Below are 18,594 nucleotides of genomic sequence, written 5' to 3'. Positions count from 1 at the left end.
AGTGCTATTCCATTCCTGAAGCCTGGCCCTGACACACACACACACACACACACACACACACACACACACACACACACACACACACACACACACACACACAGAGAGTGCAGAGGCGGTAGAGGGAGTGGCCAGGCTTGGGAGCAGGGATCCCATCCGTCTTCCGTAGTGCTTGTTAAGGTCCTGCTTCCTCCTGCTGACCCCTCCCCCAGAGGCTGCTTTTTGGAGTGGGGTGTGTTTGAGAGAGAGAGATTCAATGTGTTTGCTGTCTGGTGAATTTGTGTGTGTTTTAACTTTTTTGTTTATAACAAAATATCTGTCTGAAATTCCTGATCTTGTCATGTCAAACCCCTAGCAAAATGAACTTTGATGGAACATATGAATGCACTAGTTAGTGATTGTGTGCATGCACTATTTGTCTCCTCGTGTGTTCTGGTAGCAGAGCTGTGACAGGATGGAATGGTTCTAATTTCCTCTTCCTGGTGGGCGGCAGGCGGACGTGTGGGCAGGCTCTGAATATGGCAGAGGGCCCAGCTTCCTGGGCCAGGGGCAGGGGATTGGCTGGGGAGCAGGACTGTCTCAGGACAGTACACACACATACACTGCATTGGACAAACACATTGTGGGAACAGCCTGGTTGATCTCTTAGGCCTTCCTAGTTTATCACCAAACTTTTATTTTGAAATGTCTTTTTTTTTTACCCCTTTTTCTCCCCAATTTCGTGACAGCCTTGCGTTCCTATTTTTTAAAATTAGTTTTGCACTGTTGGTGGTAGGTGCTCTTGATTCAGCAGCCCTAGCGCTGGGAAGGCAAAATGTTCCCATTTTTAACTGAAGGTAGAACTCCGCCTACCCGGCAGGCCCAGAGAACAAATCAAGTGCACCTATAGGCCCACCGCTGACCAATCAGATAGCTCAGATCACTGTGTCTGCACAGTTTCTTCGAGCCATAGACTGGGGAAAAAGCCTAGAATGCACAGCAAAGTTGATACTGTGATTTCAAAACTTAAAACCATGACTAGAGAGAGACTGAACGAATACAGCAAAGAGCTGCTGTTTTTGTGTAAGTTCATGTTTAAATTGTTATTCAGCACTGTAAACATTTTTGTTCAACACCTTTCTTTATTAGCCATAAAATGCACGTTATTGTCACGCCCTGACCTCAGAGATCCTTTTTATGTCTCTATTTTGGTTTGGTCAGGGCGTGAGTTGGGGTGGGCATTCTGTGTTCTATGTTTTGTATTTCTTTGTTGTTTGGCCGGGTGTGGTTCTCAATCAGAGGCAGCTGTCTATCGTTGTCTCTGATTGAGAACCATACTTAGGTAGCTCTTGCCCACATGGGTTTTGTGGGTAGTTGTTTTCTGTCTTTGTGTCTGCACCAGACAGAACTGTTTCGTGTTGGTCTATTTTTGTTATTTTGTCTTAGTATTCTGAGTTAAAATAAATATCATGAACACGTACCACGCTGCACCTTGGTCCGATCCTTCTCATTCCGACGACAATCGTTACAGTTATCCCTACTTCCACACGCTACAACCAGCACTGCAGCTGCAATTAATGAGTATAGCAAAAGTGTTCCGATAAGCCTACATTGTTATTATTTGCAGCCTGTGTGTCTTTTTTAATATCAAGGAATATTTCACTTTCTCTGGTCATAGGAGTAACAACATGAATTGGTGCATGAGGCAGTGCGACTTGAGTTTCGCCATCAGCTGGAAGACTATGTCACCTTTTCTCAGCGGAGGGGACGGGGGGATGGGTGAGAGGCAGCCTCAACGCTGCTCCCTCCATCCCTCCCTCTCCGACTGACCATCAGATGCAGGCCCATCAGTAAAAAAAAGCAAATTATTAAGCTCACTCAGCTGTGCTTCACAAGTAATACAACAAATTATCCATTATCTGTGTGATCATATACCTAATTAAAAAATATTGATAGAATTTCAAAATGGTCTGGGAAGAACAACATTGGCAGGGCAATTCAAGCATAGCTAATATGCAGTGATAATATTTGGGCCTATAGCCTACTGCACAAACCTCATTGCTACAGAACTGTTACATGCTTACATTTTTGAAGATGTGTTTTTAAAAAAAAACCTGAGCGCTAGATCTCGGCTTGCATTTTAACTCGGAAAGTGATCTTGACTCAAAAGGTTGGTGACCACTATTTTAGGACGAGGAAAACAAGCCATCAGCCCTGTTGCATGTTTATGGCGTTGAAGCTCCGCATATTGTAATTAGCCATCAAAGTAGAGGACTGCTCTATTAAGCCACCATACATTAAGCTTCCATTAGAAATAAAATGCCATTAGTCCACCAGTAACAGAATGTTAATCATTGTTTCTGAAGTCTCAATAGTCTTGATGTTTTTGTGTCGATCTGTAAGAAAATGTGTGGAATCTTAAATAGAGCAGAGAATGGCTTGAGCCTGGACAGTGTTAATGGAGTTTTTTTTATTTGTCACTTCAATGGGCTGTGTACGTGCCAGAGTATGTGTATTCAAATTTAGGCTACACTTAGTTGGGTAATTAACACTCACTGTATTAGGACAAATATAAGCACCCACCAACATATCCAGGAAATGATGAGCATGAAAATATGCTCTCCCTTTCTCTGTCTCTCCCTTTCTCAGTCACTCCCTCTCTCCATTCAATTTAAGGGCTTTATTGGCATAGGAAACATATGTTAACATTGCCAAAGCAAGTGAACTAGATAATAAACAATAAAAGATTAACAGTAAACATTACACTTACAAAAGTTCCAAAATAATAAAGATATTTCAAATGTCATATGTCTATATACAGTGTTGTAATGATGTGTTAAAGTACAAAAGGGAAAATAAATAAACATTAAGTATAGATTGTATTTAAAATGGTATTTGTTCTTCACTGGTTGCCCTTTTCTTGTGGCAACAGGTCACAAACTGATTGTTTTCTAATTCTTTGTGGGTCTGTGTAATCTGAGGGAAATATGTCTCTCTAATATGGTCATACATTTGGCACGAGGTTAGGAAGTGTAGCTCAGTTTCCACCTCATTTTGTGGGAAGTGTGCACATACTGTAGCCTGTCTTTTCTTGAGAGCCAGGACTGCCTTCGGCGGCCTTTCTCAATAGCAAGGCTATGCTCAGTGAGTCTGTACATAGTCAAATATTTCCTTCATTTTGGGTCAGTCACGTTGGTCAGGTATTCTGCCACAGTGTACTCTCTGTTTAGGGCCAAATAGAATTCTAGTTTGCTCAGTTTTTTTGTTGTTAATTCTTTCCAATGTGTCAAGTATCTTTTTGTTGTCTCATGATTTGGTTGGGTCGAATTGTGTTGCTGTCCTGGCTCTCTGTGGGGTCTGTTTGTGAACATAGTCCCAGGACCAGCTTGCTTAGGGGGCTCTTCACCAGGTTAATTTCTCTGTAGGTGATGGCTTTGTAATGGAAGGTTTGGGAATCGCTTCCTTTTAGGTGGTTGTAGAATTTAACGTCTCTTTTCAGAATTTTAATCATTAGCTGATATTGGCCTAATTCTGCTCTGCATGCATTATTTGGTGTTTTACGTTGTACACGGAGGATATTTAGCAGAATTCTGCATACAGAGTCTCTATTTGGTGTTTGTCCCATTTTGTCAATTCTTGGTTGGTGAGCGGACCCCAGACCTCACAACCATAAAGGACTATAACTGATTCAAGTATTTTTGGCCAGATCCTAATTTGTATGTCGAATTTTATGTTCCTTTCGATGGTGTAGAAGGCCCTTCTTGCCTTGTCTATCAGATTGTTCACAGCTTTGTGGAAGTTACCTGTGGCGCTGATGTTTAGGCCGAGGTATGTATAGTTCTTTTGTGCGCTCTAGGGCAATGGTGTCTAGATGGAATTTGTATTCGTGTTCCTGGCAACTGGACATTTTTTGGAACACCATTATTTTTTTCTTACTGAGATTTACTGTCAGGGCCCAGGTCTGACAGAATCTGTGCAGAATATCTAGGTGCTGCTGTAGGCCCTCCTTGGTTGGGGAGAGAAGCACCAGATCATCAGCAAACAGTAGTCATTTGACTTCAGATTCTAGTAGGGTGAGGCCGGGTGCTGCAGACTGTTCTAGTGCCCTCGCCAATTCGTTGATATATATGTTGAAGAGAGTGGGGCTTAAGCTGGATCCCTGTCTCACCCCCGGCCCTGTGGAAAGAAATGTGTGTGTTTTTTGCCAATTGTAACCGCACACTTGTTGTTTGTGTACATGGATTTTATAATGTTGTATATTTTTTGTATATCAGGCCCTCATGCCAAATTGAGTCGAAAGCTTTTTTGAAATCAACAAAGCATGAGAAGACTTTGCCTATGTTTTGGTTTGTTTGTCAATTAGGGTGTGCATGGTGAATACGTGGTCTGTCGTACAGTAATTTGGTAAAAAGCCAATTTTGACATTTGCTCAGTACATTGTTTTTGCTGAGGAAATGTACGAGTCTACTGTTAATGATGATGCAGAGGATTTTCCCAAGGGTGCTGTTGATACATATCCCATGGTAGTTATTGGGGTCACTTTTGTGGATTGGGGTGATCAGTCCTTGGTTCCAAATATTGGGGAATATGCCAGACCTGAGGACGATGTTAAAGAGTATAGCCATTTGGAAGTTGTGGTCTGTATATTTTATCATTTCATTTAGGATACCATCAACACCACATTCCTTTTGAGGTTGGAGGGTTTGTGTTTTGTCCTGTAGTTTAATTACATTCAATGTAATTGGATAATCCAGTCGGTTCTGGTAGTCTTTAATAGTTGATTCTAAGATTTGTATATGTTTTTGCTGTTTGTTCTTTGTTATAGAAGTGGTTTATCCATACATCTCCGTTTTGGATAGATAACTCTTCGTGTTGTTTGTTTAGAGTTTTCCAATTTTCCCAGAAGTGGTTAGATTATATGGATTCTTCAATTACATTGAGCTGATTTCTGACGTGCTGTTCCTTCTTTTTCCGTAGTGTATTTCTGTATTGTTTTTGTGATTCACCATAGTGAAGGCGTAGGCTCAGGTCTTCTGGGTCTCTTATGTTTTTCGTTGGTTAGGTTTCTCAATTTCTTTCTGAGGTTTTTGCATTCTTCATCAAACCATTTGTCATTGTTGTTAATGTTCTTAGGTTGTCTGCTTGAAATGTTTAGATTTGATAGGGAAGCTGAGAGGTCAAATGTACTGTTTAGGTTTTCTACTGCCAAGTTTACACCTTCACTATTACAGTGAAATGTTTTGTCCAGGAAATTGTCTAGAATAGATTGAATTTGTTACCTAATTGTTTTTTGGTAGATTTCCACACTACTTTCCTTCCATCTATAGTATTTTTTTATATTATTCAGTTCCTTTGGCTTTGATGCCTCATGATTGAGCAAAGCTCCGTTCAAGTAGAGTGTGATTTTGCTGTGATCTGATAGGGGTGTCAGTGGGCTGACTGTGAATGCTCTAAGAGACTGGGTTGAGGTCAGTAATAAAGTAGTCTACAGTACTACTGCCAAGAGATTAGCTATAGGTGTACCTACCATAGGAGTCCCCGCAAAGCCTACCATTGACTATGTACATACCCAGCGCCCGACAGAGCTGCAGGAGTTGTGACCCGTTTTTGTTAGTTATGTTGTCGTAGTTGTGTCTAGTGGGGCATATGGCGGAGGGAATGCTATCACATCCCAGGTAGGTGTTTGTCCCCCTGTGTGCTGAGGGTGTCAATATCTCCCTAGGAGAGGTGGGTGTGGAGTCAGGCGCAGGAGAGCAAGAATTTCAAGAAGGGCGTTTTATTTACTGGTCCACCAACAAAACAGGTACAGGACCACAAAAGCAGCCACTAGAAAACAGGAACGCAGTCTTGTCGAAAACGGAGGAACACACTCCTCTACAAAACTAACGTGCGGGAAAAACAGTCCCGTGAAATAAACCTGCTTAACAGGGAAAAACGCAACCCAAGCAAACGACAGTAACACAAACAATCCAAAAAACCTAGCGGGTAGGGCGAGATTAAATACCCCACTGATTAGCCTAAACTAGACACAGGTGAACACAAGACAGACAAAACCAAACTAAAAAGAAAAGGGATCGGTGGCAGCTTGTAGGCCGGCGACGACGACCGCCGAGCACCGCCTGAACAGGGAGAGGAGCCACCTTCGACGGAAGTCGTGACAGAGGGTGTCAGGTTCTTGTCCAGTTCTGGCATTTAGGTCGCCACAGACTAGTACATGTCCCTGGGCCTGGAAATTGTTGATCTCCCCCTCTAGGATGGAGAATCTGTCATCATTAAAGTATGGGGATTCTACTGGGGGATATAGCTAGCACACATGAGGACATTTTTCTCTTTTGAGATTAGAGGTCGACCGAATAATCGGAATGGCCGATTAATTAGGGCCGATTTAAAGTTTTCATAATAATCGGAAATCTGTATTTTTGGACACCGATTTGGCCGAATTATTATTATTATTATTATTATATTTTTTTTTACACCTTTATTTAAATATTGCTGTTACATTGTACAACCTTCAATGTTATGTCATAATTATGTACAATTCTGGTAATTACGGTCTTTGTTAGGAATAAATGGACTACACACAGTTCGCAACGAGCCAGGCTGCCCAAACTGCTGCATATACCCTGACTGCTTGCACGGAACGCAAGAGAAGTGACACAATTTCCCTAATTATAAGAAATTCATGTTAGCAGGCAATATTAACTAAATATGCAGGTTTAAAAATATATACTTGTGTATTGATTTTAAAGAAAGGCATTGATGTTTATGGTTAAGTTTGGTGTAACGACAGTGCTAAATCATCACCCGTTTGGCGAAGTAGGCTGTGATTCGATGAGAAATTAACAGGCACCGCATCGATTATATGCAACGCAGGACACGCTAGATAAACTAGTAATATCATTAATCGGTATCGGCTTTTTTTGGTCCTCCAATAATTGGTATAGGTATCGGCGTTGAAAAATCATAATCGGTCGACCTCTAGTTGAGATAATGTCCTTATTCATTTCTAGCCAAATGTAAAATGTTCCTGTTTTGACTAATTTAATAGAGTGGGTTAGGTCTGCTATATACCAAATTAGCATACCCCCTGAGTCTCTTCCCTATTTCACACCTGGTAGTTTGGTGGATGGGACTACCAGCTCTCTGTAATCTCCCTCCCTCTCTCTCTCTGTCCCTCTCTCTGTCCCTCTCTCTCTCTCTCTCTCTCTCTGTCCCTCTCTGTCCCTCTCTCCCAGCCGTGAATTCCATCGACTCAGGGGGGACAGTGAATGACATCAGGGTATTTATATGTAGGGATGGGAATTTGACATTCTTTGACTGTTCAAGTACCTGCAGGATTTGTTTTTCGAGTACTCGATTGGAAAAGCAAATCTATTTTTAGAACTCAGGGCCGCAATGGAAAATAAAAATTGCACGTTTATCTATATGCCAACAGATCGCAACAATGCCTAATTTATCATAACCATTACAAATCCTAATTGCTAAATTGCCCCATATATATATTCTGTCAATAAAATGTTAATTAATTTATTGAAATCGTAATATCAACTGGTTATACACTGCTCAAAAAAATAAAGGGAACACTTAAACAACACAATGTAACTCCAAGTCAATCACACTTCTGTGAAATCAAACTCTCCACTTAGGAAGCAACACTGATTGACAATACATTTCACATGCTGTTGTGCAAATGGAATAGACAAAACGTGGAAATTATAGGCAATTAGCAAGCAATTAGCATTTGTGGCCTGCTGGAGGTCATTTTGCAGGGCTCTGGCGGGGCTCCTCCTTGCACAAAGGCGGAGGTAGCGGTCCTGCTGCTGGGTTGTTGCCCTCCTACGGCCTCCTCCACGTCTCCTGATGTACTGGCCTGTCTCCTGGTAGCGCCTCCATGCTCTGGACACTATGCTGACAGACACAGCAAACCTTCTTGCCACAGCTCGCATTGATGTGCCATCCTGGATGAGCTGCACTACCTGAGCCACTTGTGTGGGTTGTAGACTCCGTCTCATGCTACCACTAGAGTGAAAGCACCGCCAGCATTCAAAAGTGACCAAAACATCAGCCAGGAAGCATAGGAACTGAGAAGTGGTCTGTGGTCACCACCTGCAGAACCACTCCTTTATTGGGGGTGTCTTGCTAATTGCCTATAATTTCCACCTTTTGTCTATTCCATTTGCACAACAGCATGTGAAATTTATTGTCAATCAGTGTTGCTTCCTAAGTGGACAGTTTGATTTCACAGAAGTGTGATTGACTTGGAATTACATTGTGTTGTTTAAGTGTTCCCTTTATTTTTTTGAGCAGTGTATTACATTGTGGAACATAATCTTCAAAAAGGCAGTAACCTCAGCAGTGGTGCTTGCTTCTAGAAGCCTTGTTTAAAAATAAACAAAATGCCTTGTTTTTTATTTATTTAGCAGACAAGATGTTCTTATTTCTCGAGTCCTTATCATAGTCAAGACACGCCTATTTCATTGTAAAGAAATTTAATATAATGTAATAAAATATATATTTTTAAATCTAATGTAAAAAGTTGCCATTGTGAAGTAATTCACATCTCGTGCCTGGAACAGTTATTCTCAAAGAGTGATCATTTGAAACCTGGGTCAATTTGGCAAGTTGAAATATATATTTTCGACATACAGATGTTCGATTTAGTTTATTCTGCCTGTTCTTTGGAATTTAAGTGGATGAACAATTCCACATTGAACATTGTATGGTGATGAATTACAGCCACGACATCAGTTTGGTGAGTAGGCCTATGCTCAATGGTTCTGATGAAAGTAGGCTCTTTGTCTTTATCAAACTATTTTTGCATATTTTCAGTGTGGAACTTGTCAATGTTTAGGGGGGTTATAGCCTAGAGCCCTAGGCTAACCAATTCTAAATGGCACTAGCAGGTCGCAAAGTAGCATAAGCGAGAAATAGACAGGACGCAATTATTCCAAAACTGCAGCTCGTTGGAACACATATTTTCCTACTTCAATCAAACAGTCCATTTTGAATTTGTGATAACACTTGACAAGGAATATATCTTGTGAATCCCATCAGATTTGTTTTATAGACATGTATTTCTGTAAGCCAAAGGAGCTTGTGTGCGCACTCAGCACGCGTGTGTGGCGGGAGGAGTCAGAATGCCATTGAGTGAATGAGATATGGAGGTGAAAGGGAATTTAAGGAGAACAGTGTGATGCTTTACTTGTTTTATTTTTTGTTGTTCCTCGGAAAGGCGCATGTACAAATGGAACATTAGAGTCAAAGCAAATTACCGTTGTCTCCAAGACAAAATTTCACTTGCCTATTCTGGCAGCCACAAAGCACATTCCACCAAATAGTTTTACAGTATTTAAAAAAAAAAAAAAAGTGGTCTCTGGTTAAAGATCGAGCTTTGATGTGCGTTTGAGGACTCGATTACTCATGCTCATACCTAAGGGGGAGTGAGTGGGTATGAGGCCTCCTATCCTAATCCTTTCTGCTTTGTTGCTCTTTTAGGTGAGACAGAAGGCAGCCCTGTTGTAAGACCTGGGGTTGGGGGAAGAAAGTGACTGCCCCTGACACTATGGTTCATTTAGTCTACTTTGGGAGTTACTCAAGGTGATGTTTTGTTTTCTGTCACTGTCAGATTGAAGCAATTAGATGTGTTTTACGAGGGTGTCTCAAAATTATGTAGCCTATAAACTAGCCTACATTTTAGTTCACAATCACAGAAATGTTTTTTTAATTTAAGTTATTCTAGAAAAAAAATTCTGCTCTTGCCTGATAGCTGACCCTGTAAAACAACACATTTCACTGCACCTATCTGGTGAATGTGACAATAAAAACATATATTTTTTTTAAATATCTGGTGTATCAGGTATCTAGCTTGCGTGAGTCGTCCTCTCACTTTCGATCAACAGAGACAAAGCATCAGGCATGTTGCGGCAGAGCAAACCTTCCCTATCAAAACAGAGGTTCTGCTGGCACTCTAGCCTTCACACAACACTTAGCCTACAGTGACTTTGTATTTTCATTACGCATAAATAATGTCTTATGTGATTGCGTAAACTTGGCTTTCACTGTGTTACTTCCTCATTTCATAGACAATGAGACATGGAAGGTGAACATGTTCTTAGAGAGGCCTTTTGTCATGTGACAGTGTTCAGTGGACCGGTCAGTCAACCTGCCAGACTACTGTCTCTGCTCCGGCAGGGCTGGTTGGTCCAGACTCGGGCTGGTTGGTCCAGACTCAGGCTTGTCTGGCTGGCTGTCTGGTTGTGTCGGTCCGGCTGTGGATCAACTTGTCATAAACAAGCTCTCGTCCAGCTGCTTTTTCCATCCAGCCAGCCACCACACCCTGACTGACCTGTCACACAGACAGTGGTGGTGCGCCCTTCGTCCAGCAGAGCTTAGGCCTAGACGAGGCCGGATTAAATATAGGCTGGTCTGGAGCTAACTGGTCAGTATGTGGAAGTCAGACCAGAGACATCTAGGGAAATGTCCAGCCCAGCCAGCGATCCCAAACTATCATTACGCAGTGTGTACAGTGACCTTCAAACACAGCCACTGTCACTCCTCTACATGTCACAGTTACAGCTGAGTCAGCCAGGCTCCCACAGAGCTCCTCTTTAGATAGTCTGAGCACAACAGACACATTAGCATCCTCTAGGTATGACAGCATTAGAACAGTGACCTCCTAATATCGGCTCACACAGGTGTTCTCTCAGTCCACATCATTAAGAGAAAGGAAGTGGTGGTCCTGCTGACTGTCAGGATACCTCCTATCTACAATGTGATCATGTGTGAGTGACCCAGATGTTATCATTACTACTCTATTGTGATGTAGTCTGAAGTGCGAGCATCTGATCACATGGCACCTCATGATGCCGTGCAGAGGTGGTGTGAAGTGAGGTGCTCTGGAGGAGGAGAATGCGGTCAGCCTTTATGTCTTTAATGAGTCAGTGTGGTGTGTATTGTTGTCATGGGCCAATGGAATCGTGTCGGAGTGCATTCGTGCTTAGGGGGGCGGTTGTGTAATCCCCTGGCACTTGAAGTATGTGTACACTACACTGGAGCAAGAGACAGATCGTAAATTACTAGAGGAAGGCATCCACCCAGCCTGGCTGCCTGCCGTAAACTGGGCCAAAGTGTTGTTTTATAAATAGAGGGAGAGCGTGGGTCGTGGGGCTGGGCTCTGTGACGTCGCCAGAACGATACAGGGCCGCTCCCTTCTCAACTTCCTGTGGGAAACAATCCACAGCTTGTCTTAGGCTGAGCCCAGGTCACGTCACACTGCCCAACTCCCCCCACCCCAGCTGGCCACCCCCTCACAGGGCTTATTCTACTCTTTGTTGAGGCAGACTGGATTTCGCAACCTCATGTCAGGTCCATTGTGGATTCCCCTCACCTGTGGTATATTAAGAAGAGGACCAGGAGAATTGGCTCATTGTTTGAGGAAAAAATGAATCACTGGCACACTTTACACTAGTGAGAGTAGCAGACGTTCAAGGAACTAGGCTATAGCTAGCTGCAGCCTGTATGGAATCCTCCCAGATGAATCATAGAAAAACAAAGCATTGTCATCAGGTTATGAAACTTAGACCTGGGTAAATAAACATGCATGGTGGATGTGACACCTGACTTACTGTGCCTATATAGAATCATACAAAGTACATTAAAGTGCTCTCAAATGTGTGAAAATCTCCACCATTGACTTGATGGTTAGTCTATAATGGTAAGATTTTCTGACTAAACAGGTTTGCAACCGTTTTAGTTTTCTAGTTTGGAAAATGTAAATCTTTTGCAAATTAAGTGGTGTAGCTGCATTTCTGTACTGTATTTCCCATAAAAGCAGAACGTACAGAACCAGTGTGTTGGAGCAAAGTAAGTCCCAGGATGAGGCACGGACTCCTGTTGCTAAGTTACAAAAGTGTTTCCTATTTTTAGTACCTGAGACAAGGATTCTCTCGGAAAGATTGTATTTTCATTTGGAATAAAATCATTGAAACCAAATGAATTGTTTCATGCCATTTGCACTATAGTAGTTAAATAAAAATTGGAGTTGGTTTGACCGAAAATTGGCCTCCTTGGTTGTTTGAAAGTGACTCCAGTCTACACTAAGATGTCTCCTACTTGAGAACACTTTTCTGTGCTGCATGCTATCGATCCACGAGATCTCACATGAGCACTTCAACAAGTTGTCAGTGGTTTAGAGAAAGCTTATTCTTGTTTAGTTTACTTTTGATTTTAAAGTGCAATACTTTTTTCAATGCACATGTTTATCATTTTAAGACAACACCGTAGGTTCATTTTCGCATGATTTGTTTAGATTTATTGGTCTGAATTGCGGACACATTGCAATATGTAGGAAGTTTCATTCAGATTGTCAATAGGCAGCTGTTCCTCTGACAGGCTCTTGTCTGTATGTCCATGTACACAGAGCAATGTCATGTCTCGTTATGTCCACATCTCAGGTACAAAGCAGTCACTTTGGCTCTTTGGTATCTGTCGCTCTGTCTCTCTGTGTCTCAAGGTCTGCCTCTGTGTGTCAGGTCTGATTCACTGTGTCTCTGTCTGTGCGTCTCAGGTACAGCAGTGTGTTCCCCAGCCTCAACATGGCTGTGAAACGAAGGGAGCAGGCTCTACAGGACTACAAGAGGTTACAGTCCAAAGTAGAGAAGTATGAGGAGAAGGAGTGGACGGGCCGGGCCCCACCATGGTCAAACTGCACCAGGTACGCTGCTCTTTCAATGTAACGGAACAGTGCTAACAGCTTCTGCTGGCACGTGTTGCCACTCCATCTCTCACTCCATCTCTCTGTTGGGCAATAGAAATCCTAGTATGATGTTAGTGTGTTCAATACAATCAAGAAGTGAACAAGGTACAAATGTTGACTGGCTGTGAACAAAAATAGTTGAGCGCAATGCATACTGTACATGTGCTCTCTGTTCACCCACACAAGCTACCAGGCTCTCAAGTATAGCCTTTAGAAAAGACACTGCTGCACATATACAGGCACGTAATTGAGTATTGTAGACACACTCACAGAGACCTCTTCAGTAGCACACACACATTCACAGATATCAATGCAGCGCTGCCTGGGCTCACACCCTCACATGGCTGCCCACCCACACACATTGAGAAAAGCATTGTCAGGGACACAAAGCCTAAACAGGCCCCCTATCTCCTTGGTCTTTGAATCCCACAGCTCTTAGAGAAATGATCTTGACAAAACACTACCACACCATTTTAACAGACTCACTAAGGACGGACACACAGAGTGGATTCTCAAGATAAACATGAGTGCTCACAGGTGATGCTGTTACACCCCCCCCCCCCCCCCACGAACATACACACACATCATGCACTCTAAATCATACATATTCGTTGAGATATCATTTCTTTATGCCCACCAATAGACTACGTACTAATACATCACACATCCTGATCAGCGATGGTGTGGTCTGCACACAGCCAAGTCTTCCCACATAACCCACTCCTCTTCACTTGTGGTCGTGATTAGTCTTTTTCTTTTTTTCTCTATTGTTCTGCGTCAGAACACATTTTCATTCTCCTATTGTTTTTCATGGTTATTGACAGATGACATTCCTGAGAACGTAGCTGGAATGTGATTGTTGAGACTCCATAGTGATGATGAGGTGTGTTTTGTTGAAGTCTTGACCTGTCTTCTGTTTGCCCCTGGCCAGACCAGGGAGGACCTGAGACCAGTCAGGGAGGACTTTGAAGCCAAGAACAAGCAGCTGCTGGACGAGATGCCCAAGTTCTACCACAGCCGCATCGACTACTTTCAGCCCAGCTTTGAGGCACTCATCCGGGCACAGGTGAGCTATAGTGTGGCTGGGTGCACACATACCCAGTTTAACTCCCGTGAGCCATCTTTGTAATGCATACATACATGCACAGTTATTAATTATTAGGCCTAGGTATGTATGAGCATTCAGTTGATACACAAAACATGTTCACATCTGTCCAATCCCAGGCCAAAAAGTTTCCAATGGGTTTTATTCGTCATTTTAGTATATTGTTGATCTGTAGTGTTGTGTTGCCCCCAGCTGTCTGTTGACCAACAGCAGAGAGAGTGGTAGTGGAGTGGAGAGAGAGAGAGTGTAATCCTCCCTGTCTCCCTCCACCTAGTCTTAATGTGATTAATCCCCCACGCCTCCCTGATTAGCCCAGGAGGCCCAGGTCTGTCCGTCTATCTGTCTGGCTCTAGCCCCTCTAACCCGCGAGCCCGTCTCGCTTTAACCAGCCCAGCAGCTGAGCTGGGCACCCGCAACTGTCGCCCACGCCTACCCCCCGCACCCCACCCCAGCCATGTCATTTCCTTTTTGGGATAGAGACTGGCACACGCCTAATCAGATTGAGTAGTGGCCACGTCACTAGGCCAGGCTGGCACCCCACCCCCAAACACACTGACAGACCGACAGCTGCCTATCAGACTCAAACAACATTTTGTCATTGATACTACCAGGCAAGCCCAGAGGGGGTTCAAAAGAAGTTGATATTTGCGCCCTTTGATCTATCCATAGTTCTGTCTTCCGTGACAGAGTTCTTTACTTTCTCTGTGTTTCTGTTAGATTACAACAAGGGCGTAGGCTTGTATGTGATGACTGTTACTGGAAGACTGGAAGTGAATGGAGCCCTCCTGGGTTGTCTGAGTAAAGACAGACTTGTGTAACAGTAACGTAGCCTGATCTTCACAGCTCAGGAGATGGTGTCACTGGAGGCAGTCTGAATAAACTTGGCAGCTGCCATTAGGTCTCTGGTAATCTTGTTAACTGATCAGGATTATCTCCTCCATAGTAGCTCTGTAATGTAACACTGGACATCACTGAGCCATTATCTCTCCCTAGAATGATGATTATAGAAACATGGACCCAATGCCCTATAAGATAAGGATTTAATAGAGACAGGTTGTGGATATAAAATTATTGGGTGAAGATTTTGGGCCTTCCCACTGTTAGTGTCCATTTTTCAGTGCTCTGTCCTCTATGGACATTGGTGCAGGTCTGTACTCAGTCATCTGCAAAGAATGACTTGAAACAGTAATGAGGGCCCTCTGAAGGATAAGCGCTGATGACTCAAATTCAAAAGCTCATCTCTAACTCCAGAACACTGTGAATGGAGGCGGGGGTGGGGGGGGGTGCAGTTGGGCCAGAGCGACAGACTCCAGTGCTGGGCTGGTCTAAACACCCACTCCTCCAACACAGCCGCTCCTGGGTGGTCAGTCAGCACAGCAGCCCATGCACGGTCTGGACTCCCACTCCCCCTCTTTTCTCTCCCCCGGACCTGCTCCATGGCTCCCAGGGCGCCCTCACAATGCCTCCCTTTGTTCTGAGGCTCTAGCACCACTAGCAGGAGTTTCATGAAACGGCTATGAATGGGACGCAATGCTCTGCTGTGATCGGATGTGCCTGTCCACCTGTACGGATGCTGGATAATTGAGACATTGTCTGAGTGTGGATTCCCTGTGGTTGTTCTTGGTTAGGGTGTTCTGTACTGCTTGTACTAGCAGAAAGAAATGTGTTCTTTTGACACGCTACTGTCATAATGATTTAGTTATATTGCACTTCTGAGGCAATTGATAGACCAGATTGATAGAGATGGGATCTTATTGGATGCCAAATCTTTTCTCTCACGTACTGTATGTTTTTGAAATTTTGTTAGTGAAATAAAGAGTTGAGGTCAGAGGAGGTAATATAAACCATTATGAATTTGGCCATTGGCTCCTTTTCATAGGTGGTCCATGGAGTTTATGGCACATGATTACTGGGCTAATTGTAGAGACCGGATGACATAAAGGATGTTCACCCCAGACCGGACACAGTGATCTGGTGTACATTATAACTGACATGTATCCCATAGCTTTTTCACCAAGCCACTTTTTAAATGAAAAATATCCGCTTTGCCCCCACATACACTGGTAACCCAATACTCATGGCCCACTCATGTGGTCTAGGTGACAGAGTTCGGTATAAACACAGAGGCTTTTCAAACTGGGTTCCTCTTCCGGTTAGTCACTGGGTATACCAACTAGCTTCTGTTAATATAACTGGACTGAAGCTGGCACACGTCCTGTGGAATAGACATTTGGATAGTTAATCACAGTTCAAATGTAATTAGTTGAAAATGGCTACATGATCATTTCTCTACCAGCATGCATCCTGTGACAAATCTCTTATAGTTGCATGTGGTTTCGTCTTCTCCCTGCCCAAGAGAGAGATCTTCATTTTCCTATCTGAAATGGCCTGTCTCTCTATTCTTCAATGCCTTGATCTGCCAGCAGCTCTTCTTTTATTCCAGCCTCTATGCAGAACACACGTGTGCATTTACAAATAAGTCTGAAATGTCCCCTAAAGTGCACTGTAGCGTATGCATCGCTGCATGAATAAATATTGAAATGTGTGTGGGTTTCAAGGGGTTGTATTTCCCAGTACTTTCATTCTCGGCCCACTCTTCTGGAGTCTTGTAATGTGATTAAAGTCTATTAATCATCAAAGCATCTCTCCTGGGATCCTGACTCATGAACTGGGGGAAGAAGCAGGGGTGGGATGTGTCAAGAAAGCTTTCAGCGAACACTCTCTATCTCATGTTCAGATTGGAAGAGAAAAGGCAGGGTCACTACCCACTGAAGAGCTGGGGTTTGGGCTTTGTTTTAGTTGTTTGATTTCTACGGGCTCGCTCCTTTACTTCTGAATGGCTTCTCATTAGTGGAGGTGAAGGGCTATAGGACCATGAGCCTCTGCATGTTGTAAGTAAACTGTGGCTAGATTGTGGGGGTGGACTGGGCAGGGTTCTGATTTGAACTTTAACTGCTCTCTTTCCGTAAGACCCTCATCGTCTTAAAGTTTTCCACCTCAGTAAATTCACCATTCTCTTTCCTTCTCTCTTTCAGGTGGTGTACTTCACGGAGATGCACAATATTTTCAGTGAGTTGATGGATCAGATGGACCAGGCAGGGCTGACTGATGAGCAGAGTGAGAGGGAGAATGAAGCCAAGCTGAGTGAGCTGCGTGCTCTGTCCATTGTCGCTGATGACTGAGAGGGGGTGAGAACACCAAGGAGGGGAAGGGCTCGCTCTATAGCTCTGGCCTTGACTCCTTTCAAACCTCAGTGAATGGATTGCTCTTCAGGATCCTTCTCAATGTGCAAATGGACAGCTTTGGTCATATCCTAATCATCAACTGGTTTCTTGCACTCATCTTCCCACCTCTCTCACATCTCTCATCTGACCCTTTCCTCACATCTAAAGAAACACTGATAGCAACTCAAAGCATTTTAACTGCCACCAAGCCATCACCCAAGTGCTATTATCATAAGCCAATATGTATATATTTTTTAAATGATGGAATGAAACCGTTCTAAGAACTCATTTGTGGGTCACACCGTAGAATTACACATAGAACTATAGATGTATAGGATATCCGTGGATCACACTTTCTTTTCAAAGCTGCATACTCGTTTATGATCATTTTGAGTTTTGTAATCTTTTCCAAATCAAGGTACGTACCAATATGGAATTTATTGTAACAAATTGGTAGTACTGTATTGAACACTAGTATTTAAATGTTATCGGACTAGAGGATGAAGTGTAGGTCAGAAAGCTACATTAATTTGAATCTCTGTATTTCTCCCTCCCTCAGTGTTTATGCACAGTGATCTAGCCTGTGCATTGTGGACCGGAAGCTTATTTGTTGGGGTAAAAAAATATATATATTGAAAGTAGTATTTAACACTAGCCACTCCAGCTTCCCAGCTATTGATATATGTCAAACTCTTTCATCTTCAGACCTCTGATGGTGGCTGTATAAAAGGTGTCAAAATGTTTTTGTCTGTTCCCTAATCGTCCCCTACTTCTGAAAAGGAGAATCTGACAGTCTTAGACTGAGTCCTTATACCCTTCTCTTGTTCTTCTTCACGTACAGTAGGTTTACAAGTCAAGCTAGAGTACTTGCCTTCCAAAAGCAACGCTCTTGCTCCCTCTAGTGACACTTACTGTTCATTGTTCCCATAGCTTTCCTTCATTTGACCGTTATCGAAGTGGTTCTTTGTTCCATTGTTTGTCCTCAGTTTAATTTGTGCAAACAGATTAATTATTGATTTAAACTCTCCAGTAAATATTCCTAATGTCTATCAGTTATTGCCTAAGGTGAGGTCATGGCATATGATTTAAGTACATCACCTAACTATTATACCCACCTTTGTTGCATATTTATTAATGAAAAATGCTTCTGATTGAGGATGAAATTGTTCCTTAGAATTCCCTCAAAACATGACAAATTGACTCTTTTTCTATGAACAATGCAATGAATGTGCCTTTTATTTGTGGACAGCTATGTACAAAATGCATTCTTGACTAAATGTGTATTATAATTTTTTTTAGCTTATCCAAAACATAGTTCTAGTTCAATTTAATTACCATTATTATTGAGTGAGAAACATGACTTGTAATCTGTTTCTTTAATGTTAATGGTTTTTATTAAGCTGTTTTATTTTAGCTCTATTACTTACCATCCTGTTTAGACAGTTTTCAGTGAAGCTTTTTCCATTGTCATTTTCTATGAACAACCATGCAATAAATGGATGTAAGAAGAGTCTCCTTCAGTGATCTGCCTTGTC

At 42.7% G+C, this 18,594-nt stretch overlaps 1 pseudogene; it reads left to right on the top strand.

Moving 5' to 3' along the window:
* LOC139576804 (bridging integrator 3-like) overlaps positions 1-18,574 on the top strand; it is a 54,890-nt pseudogene extending 36,316 nt beyond the window's left edge.
* The last annotated feature ends 20 nt before the right edge of the window (positions 18,575-18,594 follow it).

The sequence above is a fragment of the Salvelinus alpinus genome, chromosome 5 (assembly GCF_045679555.1).
Source record: "Salvelinus alpinus chromosome 5, SLU_Salpinus.1, whole genome shotgun sequence".
Taxonomy (NCBI): domain Eukaryota; kingdom Metazoa; phylum Chordata; class Actinopteri; order Salmoniformes; family Salmonidae; genus Salvelinus; species Salvelinus alpinus.
Note: the sequence above shows the minus strand (reverse complement) of the source record. Positions and strands in the feature narration are given on the sequence as shown.